A 19,207-nucleotide genomic window follows, 5' to 3' on the forward strand; every position below is an offset into this window, starting at 1 on the left:
GTCAGAATTTATCATAAATCAACCCCATGACGTCGTCACGTTCTCGATCTCAAATTGATGTACCTACAACCAACTTTGAGTTTATTATCAAGCTGTGTAACCTTGTCAGACCTAAACGCCAGGTTGGCATCTGTGGCTTTGCAAGATGCAACAGTAGATCCACGCACTCCGTGTACTTCCCAACCACATGGGTATTGACAGAGCGCGTTCGAGTCCTGTCTAGTTAGTGTGCATATCGGCATCGCCACTCGCCTTCAATGTTTTCACATTATTGTCTTCAAGTTGTTCACGGGGGGTTGGATGGCCGAATGGTTAGCACGTGCGCGCTGTATCATAAAGCCTGTCATTGAGTCAACTGGCGTGGTTTCGAATCCCCGGTTGTACCTAACAAGGAGTAGGTCGCCTGTCCAACCTTTTGTGTTTTCTCCGGGTCCTCCGGTTTCCTCCCACTGCCAAAGACCCCTACACGCAAAGCGAATTATTGAAAAAAAATTAAACCATGTTAGTCCCGAACTGACCTAGTTTGTGTCGAGTGGACGTTAAACCCCATTCCTCTCTCTCTCTCTCTCGCCTTCTCTCTCTTCAAGTTGTTCACACAAAAAATCTATAAAGTTCTGCTTATTGACAGAGTTTGATACCTTCCGTTTGTTCATTGTGTTTCTGGGTATTATAGAACATCCAGGTTGTTTAGGACTGGAAAACGTGTCCCTTTAAAAATGATCAAGAGGATTCGAATTGTATAGTGGGCGAACAAATTAATCACTATGGGATGGGAAAAGGGAGTGTCCAGATTCAGAACTTGCCGTCGACTCAAGGTGTAACAAAAGTATCATGGTTTGTGCTCGAGTGCAGTGGTGGATGGGTTGGTGGTGGGGGCTGAATTAAGCCCAGAAAGGAATTTGAAAAAAGATCGACAGATAAATATTATTTGGGACATGTGTTAGATTACTAAAGCCTTTGAAGAAATGGGACATTTCAGGACTGCACTGTAATTTAATACTCATGTGAGAATATACATTTAAACATACATTATGCAAGAGTTAAAGGTCTTTCTTTTTAGGCCTGAATCGTTATCTAAATTATTAATTAGACATTTATTAACTTTAAAAAAAAACATTATGCAAGCGCTAAATCTGTCTATTGCAGGTCTTTCTTTAGGCCTGAAATGTTATCTAAATTATTAATTAACTTATCCAGAACATAATCAACCCTCGATGGCATCGCTAGCTTGCGATATTTACCGAATTATGATCCCATTTGCTGCTCGATTTTCATTCATAATTTAATCACGAAATGGATGATCGAGACTTTGTTTTTTTATCGTACATACTTTAGTAATTTAGTAAATGCCTTTACATTATCTAGTTTTTAACTATTTTAGTGAGAACTGTCATAACGTATCTTTAAATACGTCTTCCAAGGAGCTCAGTCATCTTTTTAAAACATGTATGCTAACATTATCTAATATATAAATAAGACGTGATGATCTGTATGGACTGAAAATAAGAGTTTGGCATAATTATAGTTGCCCCAGTATCCATTTTGGGTCATAGATGTTGCTGCTCATCTCCGGTCACAAGAGAGTCCCTTTCCCCATATAGCTAATTCTTAGAAAAATGGACACGTAGTTTCCATGATGGTATATTGTGTTTGCAAGTGACCAATGATGTAAAAGCCTGCGCCGCCAATTTCAAGAATCAGGTGTGTTGTTATTCCCAGTGTTTAACGTCTGCTTCCACCAAAGGTGATATCGCAGACACATCTTATTTTTCATTTTCATTAACCTTTCTGTGGGAGGAAACTGGAGTACCCGGCGTAAAACCACCAGGTAGAGAAGGCGCACCTATCTCCGAGCCACATACGCTCACATCAGGGATCGAAACCACAGCGGCAAGTCAGAGGTGACCGGCCAGCTAGAGGTCGAAGCGCGGCACTCTAGACCACTAGGCCATCCCAACCCCCCGTTGAGTATGTTACGGGAGACACGTTATTTAGTTACATATGCAATATTATGGCTGTTGTAGTTGCTAGTATTACCCGTTAGATAAACGTCGAGTTAGAACACAATTCAGTGTCCGGGGGGGGGGGGAGGTCCGGCGCATCCGAAACTATCAGACACTTACGTGAAAGGAAACATGAACCAATATTAAGATTTATACTCTATCTTTTACAATTCCCAAATGTAAATCAACCCCGGGAGCTTACAACACAATTTCTGTTATTTTACTCTCGATTAGGTCACACAGCCTTATGTCGGATACGTTAATAGTAAGTGCAGGGGGGCTGCACCACACAAAATTTACACAAAAACAAATACACGGACAAGACATCATACTCAGGAAAACACAAACAGGCAGACAATTAAAAAGTGAATGGATCCGGGGGCTAGCCGTAAGCGTCCACTGCGCTGTACAGTGATTCCTGGCTAATGATCTGGTTATGTTAATATCAATTAATAGGGCACACAACCTTATGTCCGATACGTCGATCGATTCCTGTCATTTATTTAGCCAATTAATATCTCAGGTTGCGTACATGTCAACCCGATCTGTCTAAACTGAATGCATCGTGTCATCTTGACAGTATTACCTTTCCTGACCCGCTTAAATTTACCCTGCCTTTGGGGGGTAATACATTTCTGTGAAAGTGCCATTCGACTTCTTAGCCCGCTACTAGCACTAACAGGGGCTGTGCCTTGGGTGGGGGGATCTTTAAGAAATTTCTGTCTGTGAGCTAATTATTGGATTAATTAGCTGGTTAGGTCTAACTATTAAGGCCAACTGTAAATGCCGTCAAGTTCATGAGATGTAATTCGATATAAGAGCATGTGGTAGCCCCGCTGTCTGGGCAAATTTCCCTCATTGCACAGTGTATGCCCGTTTTCAGTTGGCACAGAACAGTAGGGCGTTAAACCCCATTTTATTTCATTTGGATCACTGGGGTCGCAGGTTGTCTTATCGAGATGGTCAAAGGGGGGTAATTCATATTAATAGTGCCCTTGGCCTTAGTTATAACTTTCTACGTTGCAGCTGGCAAGAAACAGCGTCTAGTCGTTCAGGTGAGATGTAACATCCAAACCCCGTGTACTCATTGGCGTTCACTTAACGGGGGGGGGGGGGGGGGGGGCTTTTGTCCCATATTCTATGGGGGTTGTGTAGTCCCATATTCTATAGGATAAAATTATATATAGGATTCTACAGAATTTGGGTTTGGCGGAATTCTTGTATCATTCCATAGATTTTGTATAGTGATTATTCCTATGGGAAATTCTGCATTATTGTATAGGAAAGAATACTCTAGTAGTCTATAGTTTGGGAATTGGGTTACTACATTTTTTTCTATAGGAATTGGTTCTATAGAATTCTATAGATTTGTTATTAAGTTTTATTTTGGGAAAATATATAGTTGGCCCATGACTTATTCTAAATTGATGAGCTTATTTTATCTCTTTGTGGATTAATTTGAGTTCCATTGTTGGTCTACCAGTCTGAATCATGACAAGTATTCTTTTTGATGTAAGAAAATAACATAAAGCTAATCGTTTGTTTTTAATATTATTGTAGAGAATCAAATCACATCGGTTATCTTGTTCCTTTTGATCCAGTTTGTAAACAGATTGTACAGTTGTATACCACTTCCGTTACTTTATTGATAACACTATCACTTTGTGTTCACACGCCCTTCGACCACACGGGTTAAACCAGGGGAAATCAACGGTGTCTGTGATTTGCCAAAAACGGCGAATGGCGAACGCAAAGAAATTAGGGATAATGCGTCTTGATGATCGGGATTCCTTTAATTCCCGCGTACATGTATATTTTTATTCTGCTGTAAAACTTAGAACTACCGGAAAATTTACAACGAGACAAAGAAATGACATGTGCTGATATTACGAGAAGGCGTATATTTTAAATGCCAGCACATGGCATTTCTTCGCTTCGTTGTGAAATTTCCAGTAGTTCTAATTTTTACAGCAAAAGAAAAAATTGGCCGGATATAAAGGAATTCCGATCATCAAGTCGCATTATCCCTATTTTTTAGCGTTCGTCATTTGCAGTTTAAGGAGAATTATAGACACCGGGAATTAAATTAACATATCATAGGCGGTCGAAGCCCATATGAGTTATTTCCCATTCATACTGCTCTGTTGAATGAGTCAGAATAACCAATATAAGGTTTTGTTCATTTGCCACGCGGTGAATGTTCACATAAGCATGTCTGTGTTCTTTTATGTGCTTTAAAAAGTGTAATTAATACAAGCTTGTAGACCTCAGTTTGTTAGCCCATTAAGAATAGGGATATTTTTGAATAAGCTAAATACAAAAGTCATACAGTTTCATTTGCCATTTTTCTATGATTTAAATTTGATAAAATTCTGATAATTGTTGAGAAACCGTTTTTTGCTCAATTGATCTTTTTACTTAGTGTACAATCTCTTCCGATTGGTTGTTCTATGACTCGATTATAAAGAATTGAGAGAGTTATTGAAAAAACTTTTTTTTTTCTTTTTTTGCTCAATTGGTCTTTTTTGCTTAGTTTACAATTTCTTCCGCATTTGTATTTCTTTTATTTTGTAGAATCATTGAAAATTGTTTTTTGCACCTTTTGTCTGCCTTAGATTCCTCTTCTTTATTTTATGATTTGGCTCATTGATTTTGGGTAGAATTCTGAGAATTATTAAAAAAAAATGTGTTTTGCCCAGTTTACAATCGCTTTCGTTATTGAGAAACCGGGTATGGCCAATTGATATTTGTACTTAGTATACAAACTCTTATCCAGCATTGGGGAAAATTGGGAATATGTTTATTATAGAATACCCTTTAATAGTAGGTGTACTAGACAATTATGTTAAATAACTTTATAATCAGGCTACTTCTTTGTCGTGATTATTTCGTTTTTCGTGTGTCACAATTATTACGTGTTAAATTTTACTTTACCATACGTTCGTTTTACGTGTTATGATTTGTACAACATTTTGCATCCAAGCCACGATGTATTGTATTATCCTTTTTTACCTCTGTAATTAAACCTTTTGATACGATAATCCTTGATTTTCTGTTGGCTTCCAACTCAAAGGGGCAGCGAGTAAACTGAAAGGAATCTTCTTAAACCCTCTACGGTACAAACAAGGAAGAATCCGGAACAGTAAAAAAGGGTCATTTAAACGTCGTGGTTAGACACAGACCACAATAAAAATCAAATAAAAGTAAATAAATGTCGTCTACCGACACAGCCGTTACAAAAATGGATTCTACATCCAAAACTGACGGAATTCAAACCAGAAGCATGGCCAAACAAACTGACAATGTAGGTCAACAAGTTGTCCCACTAAACAATGAGGGTCAAATTCGTAATTTGCCAGCAAAATCTACCAATGATGCAACACTACAATCAAGTGAGGGTCCAGTTATAGTGTCACCAAAAATTAACCAAGGTGTTGAGAATAATTCTAATCAGTCAAATAAAGCACAGGCTGCAGCAGTTAATTTAGATAAACAGTCTATAAGCTCCAGAAAGTCGAAGAATTCGTCAACCAAAGGTTTAGAAGCACTATCAAATCTTGCCAAAATTAAAGCAAAATACGAATTTGACAAAAAGATCAAAGAGCTGGAATTGAAGCGAAAATTAGAGGAAGCTGAATATAACAAACAGAAAATAATATGTGAATCACAACTGGAACTTTTAAGAGGTGAACAAGAACTGGCAATTGCTGAAGCGAGTGCAAGTGTTTACAGTGAGCATAATTCCATAATTGATAATGAATCCTTGATTCAAGTTCATGATGACGATAATAGACACTCAAATACTCAAAATTGGGTAGACAATCTCCCTGAGACTAATAATGATGGAATTGCTCAACCTCAAGTTACATCTGATGAACCCCCACAGCTATCACAAAACCTCACAGGAATAGACCCTATGTCCAAACCCTTTGTTCCTGTATTCAATTCTGCCAACTTAGTTCCTGTACAGCAATTGTCACAACAAGATATCAATGAGAGACTGGTGGCTTCACTATGCAAACAAGCGCTTCCAAAATGTGAGCCAGATGTTTTTAACGGTGACTCAGCATTATTTGTCCCATGGAAACAGTCTTTTAAGACCTTGATATCTGAAGCCAGTTGTACACCTGAACAGGAAATCAACTACATGCTAAAATATACTTCTGGCAAACCGAAAGATCTTGTAAACACTTTCCGCAAACGAGTTCATAATGATCCTGCTGTCAAACTTGAATCACTGTGGGAGTGTATGAAAGAGAGATTTGGTCACAATTCAAAGGTTGTTGGTACACTATTGGAAGGCTTGGTGAAGGCGTCACACTTTAGAACTGATGATCGAGATGCCCTGCAGAGATTTTACGACAAATGTGAAGATATTGCCTCTCAAATACCCTTTCTAAAAGGCTTAGAGGTACTCAACTCATCATATTTCATGAAGTCTATGGTTTCAAATATGCCAAAGCCTATAAGAACCAAATGGGAACATAAACTTATAAAATATCTTAACTGTAATCCCTTTGAAGATTACCCCCCTTTCACAAAGTTTGTTGAGGTCATGAAGGAAATATCATTATTACAGAACCACCCAGCGTTGGTTCCTAATGACACTTTAGCCAATAAATCGACCTCATTATTCCAAAATAGACCAAGCTCAAAATCTTTGAGGACAGACATCAAACCTTCACCCCAGAAACCTACACAGACACTTTCTAAACCAGCCAATAAATGCATCCTACACCCTGATTCTGAGAAAGAGCCTCATACTTTATCAGAATGTAGATACTTCAGGTCAAAATCACACGATGAAAAGTCAAACATTGTGAAGAAAGCAGGTTTATGTTTTCAATGCTTATCTGAGGGACATCAAACAAGTCAATGTTCTGCAGTAATTAAGTGTAGCAAATGCGGTGGCAGACATCGTGCAGTCATGCACAATTACAGAGAAGGACGAAAGGATGTTTCGGAAACCATACCTCCGAAGCAAAGTGGGGAGTCGGTTGGTGATACAAAGGAAGGTGGGGAGACGACTGCTGCAGTAGACACTTCAGTTTCCACTTCATGCACCCAGATATGTGGTGGCGAATCCTTTGGCAGATCATGTGGTAAAATAGTGCTGGCGGATATCTACCACAAAGATGACCCTTCGTTAGTGTTACGCACATATGTCACGTTAGATGATCAATCGAATCACACCCTTGGGACATCTGAATTATTTGACAGGCTGCAAGTTAGTGGTGAAAGTTACCAGTATACTTTAGAAACATGTCATGGTAAAGACACATGTTTTGGTAGACGAGCAAACGGTCTAGTCATCAAATCGTTAAATGGTGGTGTTTTCAATCTACCAACTGTCATTGAGACGGATAACATACCAGGAGACAAGAACGAAATACCAAGTCCTGCACTTATTGAGAAATTTCCTCATCTCAAAGAAATTACCAACAATGTTCCAGAAATAGATCCGTCAGCACCTATTTCACTCCTCATTGGAAGAGATGGAAATGACTTGTTAAAAGTTCGCAAATCTATTAATGGTCCGGTTGGTGCTCCCTGGGCACAGCTTCTAGATCTAGGATGGACCGTCTCTGGCAATGTATGTTTGGAGCGACAAGGTGGTAACATACATATAAAGACCTGCAAGACTGCAGTCGGCGTTCAACACGTCATTGAGCCCTGCGCCAACGAGTTAGTATTAAAGGACCAAATCACTCCAATGAATATGAAACATTCCAGCCCTGAAATTACAAAACATCTTTCAAGAGACGAATTCTTTATGACTGCTACAGATAACGAATTTGGTCTATCCCAAGAAGACTTAAAATTTTGGGATATTATGGAAAATGGATTCCATAAAAATGCCCTTGGCAATTGGGAAGCTCCCCTCCCCTTTAAATATAGTGACGTCATACTGCCTAACAACAGACAGCAGGCTGAGAAAAGACTCAATAGTCTCACAAGAAGGTTTGAGAGAGACAGACAAATGAAAGACGATTATCTACAATTTATGGAGAAAATATTACACAGGGGACATGCCTCACCTGTCCCAGAAGCCGAACTTCAAACAACTCGTGGTAAAGTCTTTTACTTGTCACACTTCGGAGTCTATCATCCGCGCAAGAAGTCACAAATCAGAGTAGTCTTTGACTCTGCTGCTGAATACGCTGGAACTTCCTTGAACACCCAGTTATATCAAGGTCCTAACCTGATAAACAATTTGCATGGTCGTTTGATAAGATTCCGACAGTATGAAGTTGGAATAATGTGTGATGTTGAACAAATGTTCCACAGTTTTCACGTAAATCCTGAACATCGTGATTTCATGAGATTTTTATGGTTTAAAGAAAACAATCCTGCCTTACCTGTCATTGAGTACCGAATGAATGTCCATATCTTCGGTAATACATCAAGTCCAACTGTAGCCAGTTATGGTTTAAAACTCTCAGCTAAATTGGGCAAAGAAAAGTATGGAGTTGAAGCCTTTAAGTTTGTCAATGAAGACTTTTATGTTGACGATGGTATCTATTCATCTACAACCCCTGAAAAGGCTATACAGTTAATTTCATCAGCACAGTCCATGTTAGCCGAGCACAAGTTAAGACTACATAAAGTGGTATCTAATGTCCATGAAGTTATTAAAGCCTTTCCCCAGGAAGATAGAGCCAGTAATGTCAAGGACCTCAATTTTACCAAAGATAAACTTCCTGCTCAAACCTCCTTAGGAGTATATTGGGATTTGGAGGAAGACGTCTTTTCCTTCCAAGTATTAGATGCTGACAGACCATATACAAAACGTGGTGTACTGTCCACGATTCATTCTATCTTCGATCCTCTTGGGTTCCTCGCCCCATACATCATAGTGGGGAGAAACTTCCTGCATAAACTCATCCACTCACATAAGGATAATGGTGTACGCCTGGATTGGGATGATCCGTTAACAGATGATTACTACAAGCAATGGTCAACTTGGACTAGTGACTTTAAAAATATGAACAAAATAGCTGTTTCACGATGCTTTACCCCACCAGACTTTGGTATCCCTGTTGATATCGAGTTACATGGTTTCGCTGACGCAAGTTGTGATGCCATTGGATCCGTGGTCTACCTACGCCTGAAAAACGCCAATGGTGATGTCCACCTGTCATTAGTTAAAGGGGCTGCTAAAGTACGACCACATCGTCAAATAACCATTCCCAGAATGGAGCTGTGTGCCTCTGTTATGTTAGTCAATATGGTTAAAGATATCAAGAAGCATCTAGAACTCGAAGTTTCAAGAACGACCTACTACAGCGATTCGAAGGTAGTCCTTGGCTACATTTCTAATGATGCTCGTAGATTCTACCAGTTTGTTGCTAACCGAGTCGAGATAATTAGGTCCTTAACAAATACCTCTGACTGGAAGTATGTCGAATCTAATGAGAACCCTGCAGACATAGCTACACGTGGAAGTACCATCGCAAACCTCCTGAAGTGTCAGTGGTTTAGTGGACCTAAGTCTTTAATCGAACCAGACCAGGCAAGTCACGAATTCCCTTTAATAGAGGAGGATGTAGAAATTCGACCAGAGGCTCGAGTTAGGAAAACAGACATTCAACATGGAGTTACTACTAAATGTCACTGGTGCAACTACTTCGATCATTTTGAGAGTTGGTACAAACTTCTGAGAGCCATAACACTACTGAGGCTTTCTGCTACATGGTTTCAACAACATCACAAATTTGAAGTTACACCACAGCTGATGAGAGAATCTGAAGTCTTTATTTTAAAACATGTACAGATTCATGAATACAATAAAGAAATAGCAACACTGAAAGAGAAACAGATTACCGGCAAACGCCAACTCAGAGGACTTTTCTTGCACCAGTTGGACCCCTTCATCCACACAAATGGTCTCCTTCGAGCAGGTGGTCGACTAAGAAATGCACCATTCGAATTTTCTGAAAAACACCCAGTCATAGTTCCAAAGAGATACCATGTGACAACTTTGATCATCCGTCATTATCATGAAATGGTTCAACACCAGGGTCGACTGATAACACACGGCAAAGTTAGACAAATGGGATTTTGGATAATTGCCGGTTCCCAACTGGTTCGTAACTACATACACAACTGTCTGAGGTGCAACTTTCTTCGACGTCCCACTGAGACTCCTAAAATGGCTGATCTTCCAACTGATAGACTCAGCAGCTCACCACCATTCACCAATGTTGGTTTGGATGCCTTTGGACCCTGGGAGGTGGTTACCAGAAAAACCAGAGGAGGAGCTGCAAGTTCTAAGAGGTGGTTAATCATCTTTACATGTATGTCATCCCGGGCGGTCCATATAGAGGTGGTCGATTCCATGAGCACATCCGCCTTCATTTGTGCTCTTAGACGTTTCCTCGCCATACGGGGTCCTGTTGCAGTCCTGAGATCTGATCAAGGCACCAATTTTGTGGGTGCTAAAGCTGAGTTAGCTGAATGTCTTAAGGAAATAAAAGATGGTGAAGTCAAGAAATTCTTTTCTGAAAACCAGATAGAGTGGAAGATGAATCCTCCCCATGCCTCTCACTTTGGGGGCTCGTGGGAAAGGCAGATTGGTAGCATACGTAGGGTGTTTGAAGGAATGCTAGCATGTCTCGGAAGAGTCCAATTAACCCACGATCTACTGGTCACACTTATGACCGAAGCAGCTGCTATCATTAACAGCAGACCTATCACTGGTATACCTAATGACCCCAGTGAACCACTACCTCTTTCTCCTTCATCAATACTAACGATGAAAACTCGTCCCTATTTGCCAGCTCCTGGCGAATTTGTAAAGCCTGATCTTTACTGTCAACGTGAATGGAGAAGGACGCAATACCTTCTTGACCAATTCTGGACAAGATGGAGAAGAGAATTTGTTCAAGAACAACAGTACCGTAGAAAATGGACCAAGGATATCCCGAATCTACAAGTGGACGACATCGTTCTAATAGCCGATAAAGCATGTGTTCGAGGACAGTGGCCGAAAGGTCGAATCGTCAGTGTCAACACGAGTACAGATGGAGTAGTTCGCGAAGCTATCATTCAAGTGTACGAGGACAAAAACCCTGTAAAGCCAACGCTGAATGGTGTTCGTAAACTTTTTACAAGACCAACAAGTGAATTAGTGTTCTTGTTTCGACCATAGACAAACTTACCAGTTTAAAGTGACAGTAGTAAAAGACACAAGACACGTCTTTTAAGTGAGGAGTGTCGTGATTATTTCGTTTTTCGTGTGTCACAATTATTACGTGTTAAATTTTACTTTACCATACGTTCGTTTTACGTGTTATGATTTGTACAACATTTTGCATCCAAGCCACGATGTATTGTATTATCCTTTTTTACCTCTGTAATTAAACCTTTTGATACGATAATCCTTGATTTTCTGTTGGCTTCCAACTCAAAGGGGCAGCGAGTAAACTGAAAGGAATCTTCTTAAACCCTCTACGGTACAAACAAGGAAGAATCCGGAACATTCTTGATTAACCATTGAGAATAAAACGCGACCAGAAGTAGAACTCTTGCTTGCGGTTGGGACCGAATATGGTTCGTGGAAAAACGTAGAAGACATTATTGAGAACTTTACTCCAGATACAGGGCAATTAAATTAAAACATTCAAATCTTTGCAAATATATTGGTATCAGAGTCCGCCCAAAATCAAGCCGGTCTAACCGAAGATACTTTGGTGAACTACAGTGCAATTTGAAAATTTGTTAACGAAAATTAAAAAATAAACTTACGTAGTGACCAGACATTAAAGTATATACCGGAAATGCGACGTCTAACTAACAAACAAAATGATTTTCTACAGTCAGTCCACAAATTGAGTGTGTCTAGGGCAAAGCTGTCCAATGTTTTGTGACGCACGCGAAAACGCTCCCCAACGAAAAGGCAAACTTTGTTATTAGCAAGGATGTTGAAATTTTGTTTTACAAAATTAGAAAACAGCCTTTCTGATGAGGCGGAAAGGGTTAATGCATTGTTGAACCAATAAAGGTCAAAGGGGGCCACCGTGCAAATAAATCTCACACCCGACCACGAAATAGAACATATCTATTTTCTGTCTAGACAAATGTCAGATTTAGCAAACATATAATAGCATCTTATTAGTCCAGTTGCCAAACCACATTTTAAGCCTTGATGTGGAAATATAGTCCACCTCATGTTTTTTGGCGGATCATATATTTTCAATATATATAGATTCGGAATCCTGATGACGCCTCCCGGGCACCCTTGGGGAAATTACAATATTCAAGATGGCCCCCATGAGGGGCATATTCGGACCAAAAAGTATTCCAGGTTGAACTTATGTTCAAAATGTTGGCCCTTAAAACATACATTATGCAAGAGCTAAATCTGATTATTGCAAGTCTTTATTTAGGCTACAGATGTCATAGAAATTATAAATAAGATCTTTATTTACACAACAAGCACAAAATCAACTCTGTAGACCCACGGATGGCTTGGATTCGGCTTGGATTTAAACAGGATTTCGTTGATTGATTAAATTTTTAAATGGCGTCGTAAGCGGACGTCATACTCCCGGAAATATTTTGGATCGAGGCTAAATGATAGATTGTACGAAGCGAGGCCGCATGTCAGTCAATTTGACTGAAAGTTTGATATATACGGCCTTGATATTATGTTTAGTTGTGGTTAAACTGAGAGTTTGGGTGTCGGTATTATACGCTCTTTTGTCACTTGCGTTTACAGAAAAATTATAGAAATTGATAAACATCGCAGCTAACATCACCCCAGTTGAATTGCAGCTCCATTGGATCACTGTTCGGGAGTTACGTACCACTACCAGTTACAGTACAAGACTACACACAGGCTAACAAGAAGTCGGCTATAATTATGCCTCATTGATTTGGTCCATTCCTTTCAAACTTTCGCTTCTTATCTATATATTAAAAGTCTTATTTTTAATTTATAGTAAAAATAAATGTGATACGAATTGAATTGCAACCCCGTCTCAAACCACAGCCATTGAAAACGTTACTTGATAACCGAGATTATGAAGGTGGAATTAACGCCTGTCAATCAAACAATCGTCCATTCTCGGAGACGGTGAAGGGAGAGTTGACTCCTATTTCTAGTAAAAAATTACAATAGTGATAACTTTGTTCAGAATAAAGTAATTTGACTGAAATTTTCAATATATTCTTCTTTCATCATCTATTTTTGAACTGTTATAGCAAGAATGGCCAACTCTCTATTAAAATCTCCCATAATGTATCTTTAAACACCCGTGATCTATCTGCCTTTTCTGCAATTTACAACGCTCTATTGGAAAATAAATTTTTGCCTAAAAATTTCAAAGATAACTTTAGAGCCAACTGGGGCGAATGTCTGGAAAGATGGGCGAAATATGAACAACTTAATGATCGAGGATAATTGCATTGAATCTTTCAATTTGCATTTTAAAAACGCCGTGTCGTCTCTATACACATCACTGGATCAGGTAGTAAGCTCATTATTAAACTTTGAAGAGATTCACTATTCTAAAATACATCAAGATGAATTTAATGCAAAAATGACGTTCTGTACTGTAAGCGACATGAAATTCCCAGAATTGAAACTAGCGTATGCTAGTTGTTCTATGACAGCCGTAAAATTATTAGAACAGGAATACATTAACAAGGACGACATATCAATTATGATATCCTACTAAAACAACTGATTTATTCCGTATTAAGGATGGATCACGCATCTATCTTACAGGTTTAGGTAGCTACGACTGTTCGTTTTACCAGCAGATTTACCTTCCTTGCTGTCATCCTATGTTGGTCAACTCGGTTGTTAAAGATTCGATTGATTCATCTGACCTCCCCAACCGATGGCTTTTAAGTCAATTCTACATAAATGTCCCCAATGCTAGTTCTTCACATCCGAAATCAGATAGTTCTCATGTTCTTGATCAACCACTGCCGAATTCAGACAATGCAGATGCCACAAACTCAAACATTTTAATAATATAAATTTAGCTGAGAAATAAATTGAAAGTGATTATGTTGGTGAGAGAAAACATAAATTATCTGCAGCAGAAAAGTACAATAAATCTATGATTATCTGCAAATATATCAGCAACCATGTGCCATTGGTTTCTCAAGAAGATTCGCTATTATACGATTTATTTAGTTCCTGGACAGAGATGTACTCGAGCCATACCTAGTCGGACACCACAGAAAAGGTTAGTATCATTAAAAGAAAATAAGTCGTAGGCAGACGTAAAGGGTCAACCAATAAAACTGACCAGAAGGGTCTAAAACGTAAGACGGAATCTTTAAGTGAAGCATGCATATGATTAAAAGTTCGGAATTAAATGAAACGAGTTCGCTTGAAAATACCAGCCCCTTTGGTTAATGAGATTAATGAAATGAAAGATAAGAAACAGGTATTATCGGAAGATACAATATATTATTTCCAGAAACTTCTTCGACAAAGATGTCCAGATATTCCAGGTTTGGAATCGGTACAAGTATCTTACAATTTCAGTTTTCAAAAACACGATGGATTCTTTGTTCAGATAGTTCATCTGGCATTTGATAGGTATGTCATTGCTTCGGGTAATTCGGAAAATAGTTCTTGCGATATCTTAACATCTTTTTTATTGAATATTCAAGCGGACAAAGATATTCTTACAAGAAATGAAGTTATTGACAGAGGAAGTCGGACGCTCGCATCACTTATGAAAGTATATAATTCTTCAAATACCGCCATACCGATTCATATTCACGAATGTAATGCAACTAAAATAGAATCGCCTGGGGTTGTGGCTTCTGCTACGGCAACATAATGGTGCAAAAAGAAACGTTATTGCTCTAGATCATTCAAACCATTGGAATCACGAGAACATTTGACAACCTGTATTAACAATTCATGTGTAACACAATTTCCATGTTCGTCCCAAATATCTTGTACGTTAGCGTTAGATATCCCACTGCATGTATATCGTTACTGTAGAATGCCCGCTCTCTTATTAGCAACAGACTCGATAAAAAGTTAGGTTATGATTCAATGCTCGCTGTGTTCGGATGGTACCACAACACTTGTATAGGCAGAATACTAGGAGATTTCAGCGGCAGCAACTGCATCTCCAGAGAATAACAACAACGAAGATCCATACAAAACATTGAAAAGCAGATATATAGCACCGAAAAAACGTATAGTTAAGACATCTCGTACCGAGTTTGTATCTTCACTAGATTAAGTCGTATAAAGAGATGTTTATAATAATATTAATAAAACCCCGTCTCTTTTTAACGCCTTGCATAAATCAATAAAGTCTGAGAGGATTACAGATCCCCTGCAGTTAGCCATTAAAACATTTGACAGCGATAGTTTCTCTCGTGGTTCCGCCTTTTTGTATGAGAGAGAGAGAGAGAAATGGGGTTTAACGTCCACTCGACACAAACTAGGTCATTTCGGGACTAACATATGGTTTTTATTTTAATTCAATAATTCGCTTGCGCATAGGGGTCTTTAGCAGTGGGAGGAAACCGGAGGACCCGGAGAAAACCCACGAGGTTGGACAGGCGACCCTACTCCTTGTCACGTACAACCGGGGATTCGAAACCATGCCAGTCGACTCAATGACAGACTTTATGATACAGCGCGCGCACGCTAACCATTCAGCCATCCACCCCCCCCCCCTTTTTGTATGAGGGCAACACCAGATTAGCTATCGCGTTAAATATGAATATACTATGGGTGCCTTTAAGGACTCATTATAATTTCCTTCCATCAGCAGACACCAACTGACAATATTATCCCTTCAATTCCCGACAATATGCCAAATGAGCCATCACCTGTAGACGTTATTGTAAAGGAGCAACTTTTCACTGCGTCTGTATAGCTGCAACAAAAAGCTCTTGAGTATAAATGTGATTTTCGCCTTACTATGTATGTTATGTAAAGTTAACATCATCAAGATCATCATGGATAAATTTTGATTACATATTCTTGTATGATTTGTGAAATCTCAGTGAAAATAATTTTGTATTTGTGTGGATAAATCAGTGTTTGGTCTCAGATCTGGGTTTATCAGGGACGCAACTCAATTTTCAAAATTTCCTTATTGTGACTCATAATGCCACACGGGTAACATTTTATGACTTTCAGTTTATTGAATTAATATATACTATTCAAAAAAAGTAGGGGATATTTGATTTTTAAGTGTTATTAAAGTCACCTAATGAAACTGACGAAGAAACAAATGACAAAATGAAATGAAGTTCACATTCATCGATTTATTCCAAATGATCGTTAGACTAAGTAAGGCACAGACTGACCATTATAAGGGTAAAATGATACCCGGGGTCAAACAGCAAGTTACCACAGCATCACAACCAAGTCAGTAACGATTAAATCCTCCTCTGTTTGCCAAACAAGCATTGATCCGACGTGGCATACTCCTAATGAGACGTCTAAGGTCATTTTGGTCCAGATTGTCCCATTCCTGTTGCAACGCAGCAGCAAGTTCTTGGACATTGGCAGGACGTTGTTGACGTTGACGTAACCTCTGTCCAAGCATGTCCCAGTGCTGGCCAAGGTGATGTTCTGTTGTTGGAGGTAACCTGTAACGATCCTGGCCCTGTGACATCTTGCGTTGTCATCCTGGAAGATGAAACGGCGGCCATGACGTCGTGCGAACGGCACAACATGGACTGCCAAGATGTTTTCCCGGTAGTACTGGACTGTAACACGCCCTGCAACAACATGTAAAGCCGTTCTTCCAGCAACAGTGATGCCTCCCCACACCATAACAGAACCACCCCCAAATCGATCATGTCTGATGACGTTAACGTCTTGGAAGCGCTCGTTTCGACGACGCCACACCCTCCTACGTCTGTCCAAAAAATCAACAGTGAACCTTGACTCATCTGAAAACATCACATTGCTCCAGCGTCGATTATCCCAGTGTTGACGATCCCTACACCAACGACGTCTTGCCTGTATGTGATGATCTCTCAAACAAGGGATCACGCGAGGACGTCGGGCGCGAAGGTGACCCCTATGCAGTCGATTCCGAATCGTCTGGCCACTCACTCTCACACCAGTGTCTGTTTGAAGACGAGCGCTGATCTGATTTGCTGTGATGACACGATTTCTCAAGGCCAAGGTACGGATAAATCGATCCTGGGCTTGAGTTGTCGCCCTGAGCGTGGTCTGTCCTGTACAGATTGTGTATCACGGTATCTGGACCATAGCCTGCTTATGACAGACTGAGAAACATTTATCGTCCGCGCCACAACCGCCTGTGTTGTGCCGATCTGTAGCATGCCAAGGGCACGTAACCTTTCATTTTGGGTAAGCCGACGCATATCAAAATTTGTTTTCTGGTCACTAAAACAATTAAACTGATGTTTCCACCCTGGAATTCAATGCCACAATGACTGTAACATTCAAAGTCAGAGTCGTGCAAATCTTGGGTTGGACCCCCATGATGATCCCAAGCATCACCTGCATTCCATGCGGTAGCTATTGGTGCGTTTGGGCGTCACATGTAACTGGAAATGTTTCTTCTGTTAGGTTCTATAGTGACTTTTTTCGTAGTCATGTGCATATTTTAGTATTATGCCCCCAAAATCAAATATCCCCTACTTTTTTTGAATAGTATATTTATGGTTTCTCTTGTATCAGGGGTCACCTTTGCTCACTCATTACCCCGCCCACACATATACACTTCCCCTTAAATTATTATTCATCTATAGCTCAGGTTAAGGGTTGCCCATTTATAGTGTTAATACACTGATTTATAGATAATAGAGTTTCCCCCTGTAATGCCTGTTGGAGTTTACATTGTGTTGGTTTAGTTGTAAATGACCCCTTAATCAAAGATGTTCAGTTTTAATTGTATTCGATTGTTACTTTTGTTGCATGCACATATTCTGTATATATATTTGTCTACTTTTCACATACATGTATCTTTTGCTTGTATTAAACTCAATACTTGTGTATCCATAAAATTGTACCTTGTGTCTTACATGATATTTGTGACCATAAGTAGGTACAAATATTTTCAGGCTTCAAAGAAAGTGTACAGTTTGAATGCTGACTTCCATGTGGTAAGACATGCATCACCTAGGAGTAGCTGGGATAAACCCAAACAATGTGATAAGTTTTTAATAGACCAGACTAATGTGGACCAATCTATGAATAATTATTGTGGAGATGCATCAAAATCTGTTGTTATGATTAACCTTGCAATTAACCAGACAACCAGGTTGTTAAAAAAAACTATTTCATTTATTCATTCATTTCAAATTACAACTAGTAGATTAAGATTATGTAGTTTGTTCAATGTCATGCATCCTAAATACAATATCATTAGTGTTGGCACATTTTCAAACAGGGGCAAAAAAAATCCTCTTCTAATTTTCCAGGCACGATTTGGGTACCTATTAATAGATGTTGAGTGTAGAATATTTTAATCAACGATGGGTGACATGCTAGTGATCACTTTAGTTCCATCACTATTGTTAACGCCGATGAATGTATCGCCGGTGAATGGTATTGCCTATGGGTGAATGATATCGTCGATGAATATTTGTTGATGAATGGTATCGCCGATATATGGTATAGCTTCGTTCGTTTCTGAGGTATTACGTCCACTTCCACCTAGCGTGATATCGTAGACAAGATGGTATGGCCGATGGAGGACCTATATTATGTGATTGGTATCGTCTATCAGTGGCATCGTAGCTGGTTAGTATCGCCTATTAATGGTATCGTCTATGAGTAATCGCCGGTAAATAGTATCTTCGATGCATGGACCGTGTCTTCTGGGAATGGTATATTTGTCGTTGCCGATGAATGGTATGATATATGGTATTGCCGACGGATGGACCTGTTTAGATGACGGCAGCAACTTCATAATGGTCCAGTGCACGTACTTAAAAAGAATTGTTGTATATCTTGTATTATATAAACTGAACTCTTAGTTTGGTATTTAGTCTTGTTTATTCCCTAGTACGGTCACGCCTCGTCCATCCTCTGACACTAATTGACTTTTTTTGGGTGGCGCATTTTATTAAAAGATATGAATCCGTATTTGCCCCCACTCTTTATTTTACTGATTCGATGACTTGATTGTTGATCCTCATTTCCACAAACTGGTACGACACATTTCCACTATTTAACTTTAAAATACATGAATGTTTGATATGTGACTTGTTTTATTTATGAAATGAAG

The sequence above is a fragment of the Patella vulgata genome, chromosome 6 (genome assembly GCF_932274485.2).
Source record: "Patella vulgata chromosome 6, xgPatVulg1.2, whole genome shotgun sequence".
In the NCBI taxonomy this organism is placed as follows: Eukaryota; Metazoa; Mollusca; class Gastropoda; family Patellidae; genus Patella; species Patella vulgata.